A 16,810-nucleotide genomic window follows, 5' to 3' on the forward strand; every position below is an offset into this window, starting at 1 on the left:
AATATGCACCACTTCAAGGACAGAGATAACTATTCTTTACGGTGAAACTGCGAATGGCTCATTAAATCAGTTATGGTGAGGACCAAGGACTACATAACTTTATTAATGGTGGCATTTTAAGGTGCTCCTTAGGTCCTAATGGGCACAATTGACTGGTATGTAGATTTGTGATGTGGGTAATTACTTTATAGGGTTATTTAGGTATCATTGAGTCTCTTATTTAAAACTCGATGACTAGAAGGCTGCAGACACCCCAAGCACCATGAAAACTAGGTACATTAGGTCTTCTGCCCTACCATGAGCCCTACCAAAAGAACTCAACAGACCAAGACTAATTTGATTCTGGGATAGGGAGAGTGAATGGTGAAGCAGGGACATGGACTTCCTGTGGTGGCAAGAACTAGCTCCAGAAGAGGTCCTCAAACTGATTTTTTTACGTGTGCCCCCTTCCTTTATGTACAACGGAATTAACGCTGTGAGGTCCAACCATGCCCTTAACAAAGGCCAAACTATAATCAAGCCAGACACAGCCCTAAAATCATAATTTCCTATTTTGAGAACCTTTGGCAAGTGTTTTCCAGCGGTAGGAAATTCCACTGAACGCACAGCCTCTCCATCTGTGCTTCCCTAAAATTGAAAACATTTGGATGATTGGAAAAAGGGAAGTGATTTAGCAAAATCCTTGGGAAAGAGGTTAAAAGACAGAACAATTTTGAATTTTCTCGTATGCGGCTGGTGGTGGCAGACTTCTGGAATGTAAATGACCATAAAGCGCTGATTTGTGACGGCATGACTCAAGAGGAGATTTCACGATAAGAAGTCACTCAGAGTAACAGTGTGGAGAGCCCTCGGCCGCAGAGGACATCCCTTCATAAACAAGGCTTGTCTGGAAAACAAGAACTTAAGGCTGAAAATGTGCTAAAAATATGTATAATTCCATTGTCCTCTCGAATGACGCTTTGATCCTACCAAAAAGAATTTTTCCGTAAATTAAGTTAAGGCGCAGTGATGCTCCCAGTTTTTTTTGAGGATAAACTAGAATTCAATGTGACAAAATCACAGTAATAGGGATCAGTTTGCTGAAACGAAGATGCCACAGACCAAGGTCAGACTCTTCTATAACTTGGACTTCTTCCAAACTTCTACTGGTTTCATACAAACTTTCGATGAAATGATTCCATGCATGACCTTGAAAGATCAGGAGAGGATAGGTCTCTACGAAGATTTCCTCTCTTGTTGGAAAATCTGATTTCAGCCATATCTTTGGCTTTCTTGAGGATGCTGAAGGATCAGAACCCAAAATGTGAGAACCCCGTAGGTGATGTTTGGTTGAACATGAAGTAAGGTCACGTTGGATCACGTTGACATTCAACATCCCCCAATTTTTACACTCAATGACATCTGGGAAAGAGTCGAGAGACTACATACATATTATCTGCTGGTTCTCCATCAGATGCATAATCCTGGAATCTGTATTTCAGAAGTTTTGTAGCCTGTTGTGACTGTGACTGCTTGAGGAATCACCAAAGATTTGCACCAGATTATTTTTCTATGGCTTCAACACCACATTATTGGAAGAAAAACATGCGAAAGCAGCCTAAGATTACAAATTTTTAAGCAAGCAAAAAAAGTCTAATTATTTAACGTTCTACATTGATTTCCACTCGCTTTTGAGTCCTGATTACGTGTGACTGCAATATTCAAACAGGATATGTCAGCAGAGGGACGGTCATTTAACAGTCTGGCTGGAACAAGTTCACTAAATTCTGAATTGAAAATGTCATGATGTAGGCGAGGTGTGAGGTGAACTTCTCTGAGGATGTCAGACATGTCATGAGATGTGCAACAGAAATGTTAGGAGAAACAAATAACCCCGTGACCTTAAGCTGTTACTTAAGAAAATGGTACAGTTACAGAAATAATAATTTTATTAAATGTATTTTTACTGTAAAACTGTCTTTGTGCAAGAAGAATATGACTACTATAATACTGCCCCCTATGTACAAGAATATAACTACTATAATACTACACCCTATGTACAGGAATATAACTACTATAATACTGCCCCCTATGTACAAGAATATAACTACTATAATACTGCCCCCTATGTACAAGAATATAACTACTATAATACTGCCCCCTATGTACAAGAATATAACTACTATAATACTGCCCCCTATGTACAAGAATATAACTACTATAATACTGCCCCCTATGTACATGAATATAACTACTATAATACTGCCCCCTATGTACAAGAATATAACTACTATAATACTGCCCCCTATGTACAAGAATATAACTACTATAATACTGCCCCCCTATGTACAGGAATATAACTACTATAATACTGCCCCCTATGTACAAGGATATAACTACTATAATACTGCTCCCTATGTACAGGAATATAACTACTATAATACTGCCCCCTATGTACAGGGATATAACTACTATAATACTGCCCCCTATGTACAAGAATATAACTACTATAATACTGCCCCCTATGTACAAGAATATAACTACTATAATACTGCCCTCTATGTACAAGAATATAACTACTATAATACTGCCCCCTATGTACAAGAATATAACTACTATAATACTGCCCCCTATGTACAAGAATATAACTACTATAATACTGCCCCCTATGTACAGGGATATAACTACTATAATACTGCCCCCTATGTACAAGAATATAACTACTATAATACTGCCCCCTATGTACAAGAATATAACTACTATAATACTGCCCTCTATGTACAAGGATATAACTACTATAATACTGCCCCCTATGTACAAGAATATAACTACTATAATACTGCCCCCTATGTACAAGAATATAACTACTATAATACTGCCCCCTATGTACAAGAATATAACTACTATAATACTGCCCCCTATGTACACGAATATAACTACTATAATACTGCCCCCTATGTACAGGAATATAACTACTATAATACTGCCCCCTATGTACAGGAATATAACTACTATAATACTGCCCCCTATGTACAGGAATATAACTACTATAATACTGCTCCCTATGTACAAGAATATAACTACTATAATACTGCCCCCTGTGTACAAGAATATAACTACTATAATATTGCCCCCTATGTACAGGAATATAACTACTATAATACTGCCCCCTATGTACAGGAATATAACTACTATAATACTGCCCCCTATGTACAGGAATATAACTACTATAATACTGCTCCCTATGTACAAGAATATAACTACTATAATACTGCCCCCTGTGTACAAGAATATAACTACTATAATACTGCCCCCTATGTACAAGAATATAACTACTATAATACTGCCCCCTATGTACAAGAATATAACTACTATAATACTGCCCCTATGTACAAGAATATAACTACTATAATACTGCCCCCTATGTACAAAAATATAACTACTATAATACTGCCCCCTATGTACAAAAATATAACTACTATAATACTGTCCCCTATGTACAGGAATATAACTACTATAATACTGCCCCCTATGTACAGGAATATAACTACTATAATAGTGCCCTCTATGTACAAGAATATAACTACTATAATACTGCCCCTATGTACAGGAATATAACTACTATAATACTGCCCCCTATGTACAAGAATATAACTACTATAATACTGCCCCCTATGTACAAGAATATAACTACTATAATACTGCCCCCTATGTACAAGAATATAACTACTATAATACTGCCCCCTATGTACAAGAATATAACTACTATAATACTGCCCCATATGTACAGGAATATAACTACTATAATACTGCCTCCTATGTACAGGAATATATCTACTATAATACTGCCCCCTATGTACAAGAATATAACTACTATAATACTGCCCCCTATGTACAAGAATATAACTACTATAATACTGCCCCCTATGTACAGGATTATAACTACTATAATACTGCCCCCTATGTACCATAATACAACTATTATAATAACCCCCAACCAGCATCTGTAATGAGGGGTCCCATTTTTCTGACAATCATGGCGGTTGTGAGATACAAGACACATCATCAGTCGTCCTTCTATGTGCACACTGGTGATGTTACAGATGTGAAGTTCCCCGGCCGGTTCTCATCATTGTCTCTTGTTATTTCTTATGACGGGTGTACGGCAGTACACAACCACTTCCTGTATGTCACACAGGTGCAGGCGCTCTGACTCAGTCACGCTGTATAGCAGCCCACACATGTCTGCATTTTTTTCTTTTGTGTCTTTTATTTGTTTTTTTTTTCGTAGTCGCTCAATATTCTATGTATTAGACATCAACCACAAATCTGTGTCCTGGAGGCCAATTCTACAGAGAGAAATAGAGACTGCTACAGTACTCAGCGCTAGGGTATTTTTTCCTGTCATGATGCTTTATCTTAAAGGGATCCTATAGCAGGTCTGACCATGCAGATTGCTGGCAGTGTTGGTCTTTGGTGCAGCAAGCACTTGTCAGATGTACTTACCACTACCAGGCCTCCTACACCAATAAGTGCTTCGATCTGTGATCGCCAAATAGCGAATAGTTAGGAAGCCAACTATGACCATGCCGCATAAGGGCCCCCAGTTGACCTGTATCTGCGTAGAAGGACGCGGAACCCACACTGTCCTATAGAATAGGTATAACAGGTATAAAATTACTTCAATGATGTCACAAAAAGGGGCAGGAATTTTGCCCTAATAACATTGACCCACACCATGCATGTATCGATCTAGCTTAACGATATCGGCTGATATTTGGCAGGGTGGTGGCCTGGACCTGCCTCCTGAACACGATGTAAGCCCACGCCTGAAGGCCGTGATAAGCACCACGGTGACATCATGATCCGTAACACGTTACTCATGCTTAGTAGGACGGGTTCCTGCCCGGACCTGCACCCTTACCCAGCAGTAGCGGGAGCGATGCATGTATGGACAGGACCCAGGAACACTTGTCTCCCCGTCACCAAATCTATCATACATTTATGTAAGAAAATCTGATGAATAAAGCCGGAACATGTCCTGGAAGGACTGCTGCAGAGCTAGTCATCCTCTTCTCCACTCATCACAGCGACAATGATGCTCCAACTGGGGACACTCCATAACATCCACCATCCTTACAGGTGTTGTCCGACAGCATAGCCCTAGTAATCCATCATGACAAACTATGCTGGGGCAGAGAAGGGGGATAAGGAGGCCTAACCTAGCTCACACCATAGAGGTGGGAAGAAAAAAAATACTTAGAAAATTTCTACTCATCTCTCCGATCCCTGAAAGTTTTCAACACCTCCCAGGTCCCATTTACTTACCCAGTCCTGTTGTGATCTTGCGGTGCGTTGTCCGATTCGGGTCTGCCGTGATTCACTAAGGTCGTGTGCCTGAGTTCCTGCATGTGTCGCTTCTGTGCCGAGGTCGGCCGGAGTTCACCTTCTTCTTCCCAGTGGATGCAAGTGCGTGTTTTGCGACACAATTCTAAATGTTAAATCCTGCGTGTTGTCCGAAGGCCCGCCCCCCCCCCCATTTGTCACGTGCAAACCGGCGCCGATGCACCAAAATCTGGGGGCAATACGGCGCAAAACGGAAATCGTTGGGAAACCCGATGAAAATGCGTCCTACGGACCCTTAGTAAATGAGCCGCATAAAGTCTGCCGGGCAACCTACCCCTAGTAACCAGTCTGTCAGGCTTCCTAGCCCAGTATAGCTTGGACTTTCCATGGAAAGCTTGTTGTATCCCTTGTGAAGAGCAGGACCCAGATTACACCCCTGCTCCAGAATATAAATCCTCATATTTTCCTCCTTTTATATTTAGACAGTAATGGAAAGAAAATATGAATACATGTCCTGATGTAATATGTATTTTATCCATGTGCCCGGAACTGCGGTTATATGAGGGGGTCGTAAATAAAACACCAGATCAGTCACATGGCGCCTTGCTCTCGAACATTTCTCTCCATCGGCGCATTTAATTTGACCCCAAAAGTGGTTTTCCCATATGGGCATTCACATGTAATTGAACTCATTTGCTATTTGTAAACATTTCTTCAATTGGATGTTATTAAGAAAAAAAGTTCCAGTGTGAAGAGAATTTCTCATAAATGTAGCCATGTTGTGCATTAGAAACAAGATAGCTTCCTTGGATACGACCACCCTGCACTCGGGCAGTGGTGGCCAGACAAGCGCTATCGGGTCCTGCCCAACAACCTGGATTCAGGGTTCATTACAACACTACGGCTGTGGGACAACTAGTAACTCCAGGACATTTCGTATACAAAAACTCTGTTTCTTTGTGCAATCCCTCCAGCAGAGGTGGTCGTATCCAAGCACAGTCTTGTTTCTAAGGGGCCACATCACTACATTTATCAGAAATTATCTTCACATGGGTAAATTTTTTATAATAAAAATTAATTAAGAAATTGTTTATATTTGGCAGATTAATGAAATTGAATGTAAATGCCCAGACGAGAAAACCCCTTTAATTAACCCCAAAATGTTCATAGGAGTTGTGATTGAAAGGTGTTACAAAAGTTTTGGCACCCACTATGTAGATGATATATGATGGCTCTTCTTGTTAACAAAATATAGTAAAAATTGCTCAGGGCATAAAACCGGAACAGTAAATTTTGCGCCTCGTGTGTTGGCATCAGGTGTATTTCTGGAGTCATGTGACGAGGGTCAGTCCCGCGGAAATGAAAATGACCTCATACACAGTTTTGGAAATGGAGAAGTGTCTGTGATGTAATAATGATAGAGTTGGGTCATGCCAGCTGTGGCCGCAGTAAATAAGCGTCTCCACCACAGACACCGTGTCCCACAGCACTGCTATATCCAGCGTCTTGGGGTCAGCTGACTCACAGAGCGCGCTCAGTCCTCTGACCACAGGCGCTAGGAGTTTTATTCTGTCTATATTACTCCTCCGTGGAAGGCACAAAACATGGTTTGTCTATGAGAGCAGTGCCAGGCAGGCGTCTGTGCCCACAGTGTGGAAACTGGGCAGCCGGGGACTAGATAAGGGAACACTGGGGGGGATGGCACACTGGCAAATGACATTAAAGGGACACGGTCAACAGGTTTGCTGTGCAGCCACTGTTATTTATTGTCCCTGGAAATCTGTGAAATAATACTTTTATGTATCTTGTTAGGAGCAGCAGGACTGTGAAAGATGGATTCCAGGATGGTCGTTTTGGGAACCTGTCCTCACACTGCAGTGTTCTTGGCTCTGTGCAATTAAGGGGTTTTCCCGTCAGCTCCATAGAGATGAAGGGGACATCCCAGCCATGCATGGCCGGCTGTTCTGCTTATCTTGGGGAGCAACGAGGGGGTCCCAAAGGGGTAGATCAGACCACCCCCAATTCACCTTATCTGTGGGGGTCTCATTACAGAAACCCCGCCCGATCAGCAAGTTAGGCCCTATCCATTCAGAGCATAAGAGCAAAATCTCTAGAGGGAATATACTGACTGCACAGAACACAGCAGTGTGAGGACACATATCCAGTAAAATCCTGGAATATAAATCCACATTTCACAGTCCTGCTGCAACAAACAACATACACAAAGGTCTGATTACAGGGACAACTCTCCAAGGACAACACCTAACACTGGCTTTAGAAAGCACAGAGCACAGCAGTGTGAGGACACGCCACCAATGCACTTGGAGAAGCTATAATTCTGTAATATAAATCCATATTCCACAGTCCTGCTGCTACTAAAAACATACACAAAGGTCTCTAGAGACAACACCTAACTCCTGCATGTTTTTATTACTACTGATAGATTCCCTTTAGAAGTCATTTTAGGAGTCAGCATAAATACAGATACATGTAATGTTGTGCTGACTCCTCTGTGAATGGGCCATTTGTTATATTTGTTTTTATTAATGTTGGAGTGCACGCACCATCTCATGATCGGAGTACCTCAGCTCTGAGGCGATGTATGAGGCCATGTATTCAGCGTTACTGTACATGAGAGGACCATATAAAATTAACTGCCGCACTTTATGGGGTGTTTTATACTGGAAGCCCAACTCCACCCGAAACCTTATAGGAGTGACTGCAGCTCCTGTATACACCATGTCACCGTATGTCACACTCACAGCAGCCACAAAGCAGGGGCTGCGACTATAAGGAGGAGCTGGTGGATCCACCAACCCACCATACAGATCCTCATAGATCAGCTTCTGAGACTTCTGTGACATAGTGGGGACGGGATATAGAGGTTAAAGGGCTATTCTGAGGACATCCACGGGAGAAAGGGGGACCCCTTTATACCCCAGATTTGCACATTTGTCCTACTGCTCCACTCATTTTCATCAACTATTAATTGGGACATATAGTGCTGCCATAAAATGTGATGGTAATAATACAATACAGTGCGCGCCTGACAGCGCTCTATAGCGCACGCCTGACAGCGCTCTATAGCGCACGCCTGACAGCGCTCCATAGCGCACGCCTGACAGCGCTCTATAGTGCACACGTGATAACACTATATAGTGCATGTGATATAATACAATGCACATCTAAAGTGCACAAGAGCCATGCTATGTACAAGTAAAAGTGCCATACTGTGCATTGGTAATAATCATATACAGTGCACAAGTAAAGCGCCTTACAGTGCACACGCAGGTGCATAGTACAATGCACCAGTAACTATCTACAATACACTAATAAAAGAGCCATATAGTGCCCGAGTAATGTTGTCCAATGCTATCAGACAGCTAGTAATAATACACGCAACGTGTAATAGTGCCACGACATCCGGACCCACGTATTAGTCCCATCCACTATCCAAGCAATAGAGTCAGGTGAAAAGAGGGGACTCTGTATTCTTGGGAGGACCTTCCCAGGCATGTAGTTTCCTTTACCTTCTCCTTAGTGTCATAGTAAACAGACAATACACAGTGATCAGGGTGGTAAGTACATTATATAACACCTGGTGAGGTCCCCCCCTCCATGTCCCCAGCCAGGGTGTGTGTCACACAGGGTGCTGGGGAGGGGACCGACCGCCGCACTACAAAGGACATCGCTTCCTGCTCTCTGAACATAACAAGCCGAGTTATGTGAGAAACATAAAGGGATCTGTACTGTCCCTCCATGACACAAGGGCCCCCAGTTATCAAACCCAGTGCAGCCTGTACCATGTGTAGTTTCCTCTCTTATATGCAGATTATTGAACACTGGCGCACGGTCTGGTGCAATGTGGGCCAATGCTTTGCAGCCTGCCCGCCAGGACCTGCACCCTCATGTCTGCCATGTACCCAGCATGCACTGCACACCACAAGGGGAGCACTGACCTCCTGTGGAGGGGACACAGGTCCACAATACACTGATAGTGTCACACATAAGAGGTTTAGATACACCGCTCTGGAAACTGTATCACACAGGAGAGGATTAGATACACAGCTCAGCAAGCGGTATCACACATCATAGGATTAGATACAGCTCAATAACATACTATTACGGCAGTTTATATAGGGTTCTTATTAGGGTTGTACATTATGACTATGCAGACCCTGTAGTCAGCTACCTGGGACGATGTGCTAATATTACATCACTACATGCATATCCTGCAGACAGCAGGGATTACACATAACCCCACAGTGCAATCACATCAGCATTAGTTCCGTCCTTTTCCAGTCTTGTCTGCGTCTCTATAGGACTATTGTGCAGACACAGCTGAGGAAGGGGGTACACAGTAGTGTATAATGGGTGGGGGAGTAACTGGAGCTCCCTACATTGCACCCAAATATGTCCAGCAGAAAAGATTCACTGTATAAACCTATAATTTATAAAAGTGCTAATCTGATTATAACTACTATAATACTGCCCCCCTATGTCCAAGAATATAACTACTATAATACTGCCCCCTATGTACAAGAATATATCTACTATAATACTGCCTCCTATGTAAAAGAATATAACTACTATAATACTGCCCCCTATGTACAAGAATATAACTACTATAATACTGCCTCCTATGTACAAGAATATAACTACTATAATACTGCCCCCTATGTACAGGAATATAACTAATATAATACTGCCCCCTATGTAGAAGAATATAACTACTATAATACTGCCCCCCTATGTCCAAGAATATAACTACTATAATACTGCCTCCTATGTACAAGAATATAACTACTATAATACTGTCCCCTATGTACAAGAATATAACTACTATAATACTGCCCCCTATGTACAGGAATATAACTAATATAATACTGCCCCCTATGTACAAGAATATAACTACTATAATACTGCCCCCTATGTACAAGAATATAACTACTATAATACTGCCCCCTATGTACAAGAATATAACTACTATAATACTGCCCCCTATGTACAAGACTATAACTACTATAATACTGCCCCCTATGTACAGGAATATAACTACTATAATACTGCCCCCTATGCACAGGAATATAACTACTATAATACTGCCCCCTATGTACAAGACTATAACTACTATAATACTGCCCCCTATGTACAGGAATATAACTACTATAATACTGCCTCCTATGTACAGGAATATAACTACTATAATACTGCCCCCTATGTACAGGAATATAACTACTATAATACTGCCCCTATGTACAGGAATATAACTACTATAATACTGCCTCCTATGTACAGGAATATAACTACTATCATACTGCCCCCTATGTACAAGAATATAACTACTATAATACTGCCCCCCTATGTCCAAGAATATAACTACTATAATACTGCCCCCTATGTACAAGAATATAACTACTATAATACTGCCCTCTATGTACAGGAATATAACTACTATAATACTGTCCCCTATGTACACGAATATAACTACTATTATACTGCCCCCTATGTACAAGAATATAACTACTATAATCCCGCCCCCTATGTACAAGAATATAACTACTATAATACTGCCCCTATGTACAAGAATATAACTACTATAATACTGCCCCCTATGTACAAGAATGTAACTACTATAATACTGCCCCCTATGTACAAGAATATAACTACTATAATACTGCCCCTATGTACAAGAATGTAACTACTATAATACTGCCCCCTATGTACAAGAATGTAACTACTATAATACTGCCCCCTATGTACAAGAATGTAACTACTATAATACTGCCCCCTATGTACAAGAATATAACTACTATAATACTACCCCTATGTACAAGAATATAACTACTATAATACTGCCCCTATGTACAAGAATATAACTACTATAATACTGCCCCCTATGTACAAGAATATAACTACTATAATACTGTCTCCTATGTACAAGAATATAACTACTATAATACTGCCCCTATGTACAAGAATATAACTACTATAATACTGCCCCCTATGTACAAGAATGTAACTACTATAATACTGCCCCCTAGGTACAAGAATATAACTACTATAATACTGCCCCCTATGTACAAGAATATAACTACTATAATACTACCCCTATGTACAAGAATATAACTACTATAATACTGCCCCCTATGTACAAGAATATAACTACTATAATACTACCCTCTATGTACAGGAATATAACTACTATAATACTGCCCCCTATGTACAAGAATATAACTACTATAATACAGCCCCCTATGTACAAGAATATAACTACTATAATACAGCCCCCTATGTACAAGAATATAACTACTATAATCCGGCCCCCTATGTGCAAGAATATAACTATAACTTTTTTTGTGGTGCGTGCCATGGGGTGTGCGCTAGTTTTCTGTTGGACTTTGCATGTTAAATGTGGCGCACGGTCCGACTGAGCACCAGAATACCCCCTTTAGTGACGAAGACTAGTGCAGCCGCGAGACAAACAGGTCGCTTGTGACACATGTGGCGCAGACACTTCTTAAATACCTGTGCAAGCAGTTTGCACATGAAAGAAAGTCCAACAGAAAACTGGCACACAGACCTTAGTAAAATGTGCCCCGTAGTATGAACCAGGCCTTAAGTGTTCACCATGTAACTGGGGTTAAATTAAATTGGCACCACCCTTTATGTAGCACCTCCCCCATCTCTGCCTCCTGGATCATGAGCAAACAGAGCTGATGTTGTTTGTTTGAATACATGTTTCTATGTTTGATAATATTAAAGAGGCACCGGGGGTAAAAAAAAAAATTGCAATTGTGATTGCTACGGTCGCACAATCTCGGAGCACCCCTTTAACTATGACAGCTTGTAACCTGAGCCTCATACCTCAGCCTTGCAGTGTGATTTCACCGTCCTGCCAGATTAAACATGTTACCTGGCTCCTGCCGCGCCGAGTCCCTTTCACTTTTATCCTGAGTCATGAACGACACACCTAGTATCCTCCATCATGAACCCAAACGCCTATATAATTCCTATACCCATTCGAAAAACCCTACATTACTCAAATATTCAAAGTCTGGGATTAAGGAATTGCCATTCTCCTGAAATTAATTAAGTTGTCACTTTCTCTCACTTCACACTGGAAATTATCATAGTTCCGCCATTGAAACCCATTTGCTAAATTTTCTTGCAGTATCATGGTAGGGCCCAAAACAAAAATGGTTCCTCGTCGGCCTTGGTCAACTGAAACGGGTGGAGTGGATTGCCCTTTGATTGGCCAGAAGTGAAAAAGACATCCTTGTGAATGGTGTAATAGTCAGGTCCCGGTATAAAAACATGACCCATGTTGACCTTCCAGTTGTCTCGACACAACGGTAATGTCTACAGTCATAGATGGAGGTGGAGCTTGACCCGAGACGATGGTGGATGAACACAATTTATAGCGGTTAATTCCATTCGTCAAAACGACTAAATAATTGTTACAACATTTGATTTCATGGTTAAACATTAAAGTGGACCCCAGAATGCCCTGAACTCATACTCATTCATTATCCATTGTATATTGGTTATCACTAAAACCGGGACTTATCATAGTCATTTCCTAAGTAGACCATAAAAGTAGTCGTATCAGTCGTATTGATCTTTCCTTTATTTCATAGTATATATCCATCAACTACGACCTCAAAGGACTGGGCGAAAAATAACACGGCAGGTCAAAGCTCTACCTTGACATGTATAAGTTCTTGTACAAGTGTAAAGAGGTATACGTCTCGATTCGGTACAACCACAGTTGCCTGGTCTGGCAATCGGATTATAACAGCCCAAAAGATAGTCCAATATATCGTCACAGTAGATATCAGTAGTCGTCAAGTTCTTGGTAGTAACATATCTCCGATATCAAGAGTAAGAACCAGTTTGAACATCCACGACGGAGAGCCATGAGCCAGTCCTGAATGAAACCTCCCCTCTAGAGAAAGGGTTAACCACTGAAGGGAGGAATCGTAAGGAACCTTTATCATTCCGTAATCTATCGATCTACTCAACTGCAAAGAAATTTTCATGCAGCCTCTAAGATGTCCCTGTCCTCAGATCCTGTGTGCTGTTACCGAATTCAAAGACTGCAGCAAATTTTAGAAAAGTTTTGAATGTGTAGAGGATGTTTTTAAGACTAGAGAGTCAGTGTTAAGACACAGAATTTCAGTGCGCAGACCTGAGGGTTCTCTTACCTGGTGTTGGTGACCCTGAGAGAGCTCGTTGGGGTTTTCTGGTCTTCTCGGCAGCCGGTGGAAAGTTGCTGTGAAGTTGAGCTCCTCAGTGAGGTGTGGTTCCTGTGTAAGAATAAGGAAATGCTTCTGCTCTCCGCTTCGTTTGTTCACAATCTCACAGAGCACTCACAGTGGACGAGACGGAAAGTGCAAGGCGAAGGAAGGGGAGGAGGGACTGGGGAGGCTGCAGTCTCCAAACTCTCTCCCAGTGCTGGGAAACTTACTTCCCCAGGGTGGAGGGAGGAGAAGACTCACATAAGAGGTGGCAATCACACCAAACGACCTCGTTACCACCATGACATAATCTAAAGTGACAATAGCCAATTTAAAGATTATAGGATCAGAATTGGATACAATATCGCTGTTACCGCGCTCTTTTATCCCGAAGACAACCTCCCCCACAAAAAAAAAAAAAATATTAAGAAACTTTTTCCTCTCTATTTGCCAAATTCATTAGAGAAATTCTGTTAAGACTGGAATTTCCTACACAAGTTGCGATCAAAACCAGTAAGACCTGCCAAATTTCTTAATAAAAAAAATTGTTACATTTTGTCAGTTTCTCACATAAATAACTGCTATTCCGTCAGTTTGCTCCAACCCTTTAGTTAGGCTCCAGCCAAGTTCCAAAGTAGTGACGTCACTACGGAAAAAGTGAGATCTAAAAATGGTTCTTATTGAAAACTGCAACATCTTCCGCAAAAATGAACCCTCAGTGACTCATTGGGGCTTATTTTCTAAGAGTCGCGGACGCACTTTCGTGTGACTGTTCACGGATTTCGGGATTTGCGCAGCTTTGACAGGTATTTAAAAGGTGTCTGCGCCGGGATTGTGTCGCATGCGATCGGATTGTGGCGCAGCCATCAGACGACCCGACTGAGCACGGGATTTAAGATTCGAATTGTGTCGCAAGACAATGCACTTACATGCAGCGGGAAGAAGAAGTTGAACTCTGTCGGACCTGAGTGGGGAAGCGACACATGAAGGATATTGGGCGCACGATCTTAGTCAATCGCGGCACAGCGCATGATCATCAGACAATGCAATTTCGGGAACTCCGCAGGACCGGGTAAGTAGATGTGCCCCATTGTAATTGTAAAAAGATTCATGTTTAGTTGTACGTAAACCATAAGAGAAATGCTAAAAGTGGCCTGGACACCAGAGGGTTAAGCTGTTGTGAGAACTGATCCATGGATGACACCATATCTAAAAGTGATTTTCCATTTTGGGATCATGTCCCGTCTACTAGGTATGATCTCCACATGTGAAGCCCACGCTCCTCCTGCCTTCTTAGGGCCTGGAGAGTGCGGAGAGCCCGTCCTCGGTGAGTCACACTATGAATCGTACTTCATACAAGTCTCAGCGCGTCAACATCCAGGGAACCAACACAGCAGCTAACTCCGGTTACCTCAGGTTTGGAGAATGCTGGATAAACCGTAGATCGGAACCGGAGGAAAGTTGAGGGCGCAGCGTGTAATTACCAGACCATAATGACAGAGCGGACTGTTATTCAGAAAGTTTATAACACAAAACAAACCTAAACTCCAGACTTTTCTCACTCGTCATGGGAATAAGCCGGAAAAGTGCGAACGGCCAACAATTTTTTGCTTGAATCTTTTTAGTTGTTTACTGCCTAACATGTGACCCCAAATCGGCAGCATGAATCTGAAAAATGTCTTAAAATTCATTTTTTGATCTGACATGTAAGCTAGGGCCACACATTAACGTGACAAAAATGGGGCTACACAACGTTCCGGCTGTCAAAGTCGTACAAAAAAAAAAAACATATCGGTGATTGCTCTGTGTAGGCCGGAACTACAAGCCAATTTGTGATCTGGTTGCACCCGACAAGACACAAAATTCCGCACTGAATGGTTCTGGTGCACAGTCGGACCAGTGCAGGGGGTGCCAGATTCTTGAAGAACATGTGCCTCAATTCATGAATATAGCGCACCCTGCACAGGCAAACTTCACCTAGTACAGACTGCACAGTTTTTGATAAATGTGGGCCATTATGTATGGGGCCTCTATGGCTCCTTGGCCTTGGTGCATATCCTGGAGTCCCATGTTTCGAGCACTTCTGCTGGTTTTTAGAATTAGTCAATAAGTATTCTGTAAAAATACTGTGGTTTTCTATAAATAAATCACCACCCCACCTCCCCCGTATAGCCGCCATCAATCCACATTCTCACATGTCGAAAAATTACTTGTTTGGAATAGCTGGCATAGCTCCTGACTGATCGACCCGTGATAAGTTACATTTGCAGGACAGGAACTACACACGTTGCCTCCATTCACTAGAGTAACTTCCACAAAGAGCCGGGGTGAATTCTGGGAATGAAGCTCGGTATTTGTTATCCGAGGGCCTTAAGTAGTTCCATAGGAAGGGAACGCATTGTTCTCCGCTGGGCTATTTCTGGATGTGGAGGAAAAACAAGGCATTTATTTGCTTTTCTGCGGCCTTGTTTTGTCTTGTTGAAAAGCTGGGAAAAAATTCTCAGGACTTAATAAAAAAAAAATATATATATCACTGCCTACTTTAAGGGGAACCCCACTTTTACAGCTGCGTTAAGATATTACAGCTAGGTTGAAATCCGCGAGTCATCCTCTTCTATTTTTATGCACTCTACTGGGCTATCTTGGTCTCTGACATGGGTGACTACCACTCATAGCAGCCATGACTGTGCTCATAGGCATCACCAGAGTCCATCAACATAAGACTGGCCCAACAGTAAAATGAGAACATTGCCTGACGTTTTCAGGACTAATCATTGTTCTTATTCTTTCTGTTATGAGTTCCTGTAAGTATTCTGCTGCCAAGACCTCGCATTTCATATTTACAGGCAGTAACCTGCTGCCTAACTCTTGTCTCTGTTACTGCTATGGGACCCCGGTCAGTAGCCTGCTGACTGGCGCTTGCCGCTGAATATTTTAGTTATGGGGATACCTGCCAGTAGCCTGCTGACTGGCGCTTGCCGCAGAATATTTTTGTTATGGGGGTACCTGTAAGTAGCCTGCTGACTGGTGCTTGCCGCAGAATATTTTAGTTATGGGGGTACCTGTCAGTAGCCTGCTGACTGGCGCTTGCTGCTTAATATTTTTGTTATGGCGGTACCTGTGAGTAGCCTGCTGACTGGCGCTTGCCGCTGAATATTTTTGTTATGGCGGTACCTGTCAGTAGCCTGCTGACTGGCACTTGCCGCTGAATATTTTAGTTTTGGGGGTACCTGTCAGTAGCCTGC

The 16,810-nt window shown here is 42.1% G+C and overlaps 1 protein-coding gene across 4 annotated transcripts in view; it reads right to left on the reverse strand.

The window, feature by feature from the left end:
* The window catches only part of CDC42SE1 (CDC42 small effector 1), a 59,752-nt gene that overhangs the window by 29,355 nt on the left and 13,587 nt on the right, over positions 1-16,810 (reverse strand). For 2 of the 4 annotated variants that reach the window (XM_072114788.1, XM_072114784.1), the window contains exon 1: positions 13,533-13,698. The exons of 1 other annotated variant lie outside the window; for it this stretch is intronic. The gene's annotated coding sequence lies outside the window, so the exon portion shown is untranslated. Of the gene's footprint in view, positions 1-13,532; positions 13,700-16,810 lie in introns of those variants that run through there. One more of the 4 variants, XM_072114786.1, reaches the window with a different exon arrangement.

This window comes from Engystomops pustulosus, chromosome 7 (assembly GCF_040894005.1).
Source record: "Engystomops pustulosus chromosome 7, aEngPut4.maternal, whole genome shotgun sequence".
Lineage (NCBI taxonomy): Eukaryota > Metazoa > Chordata > Amphibia > Anura > Leptodactylidae > Engystomops > Engystomops pustulosus.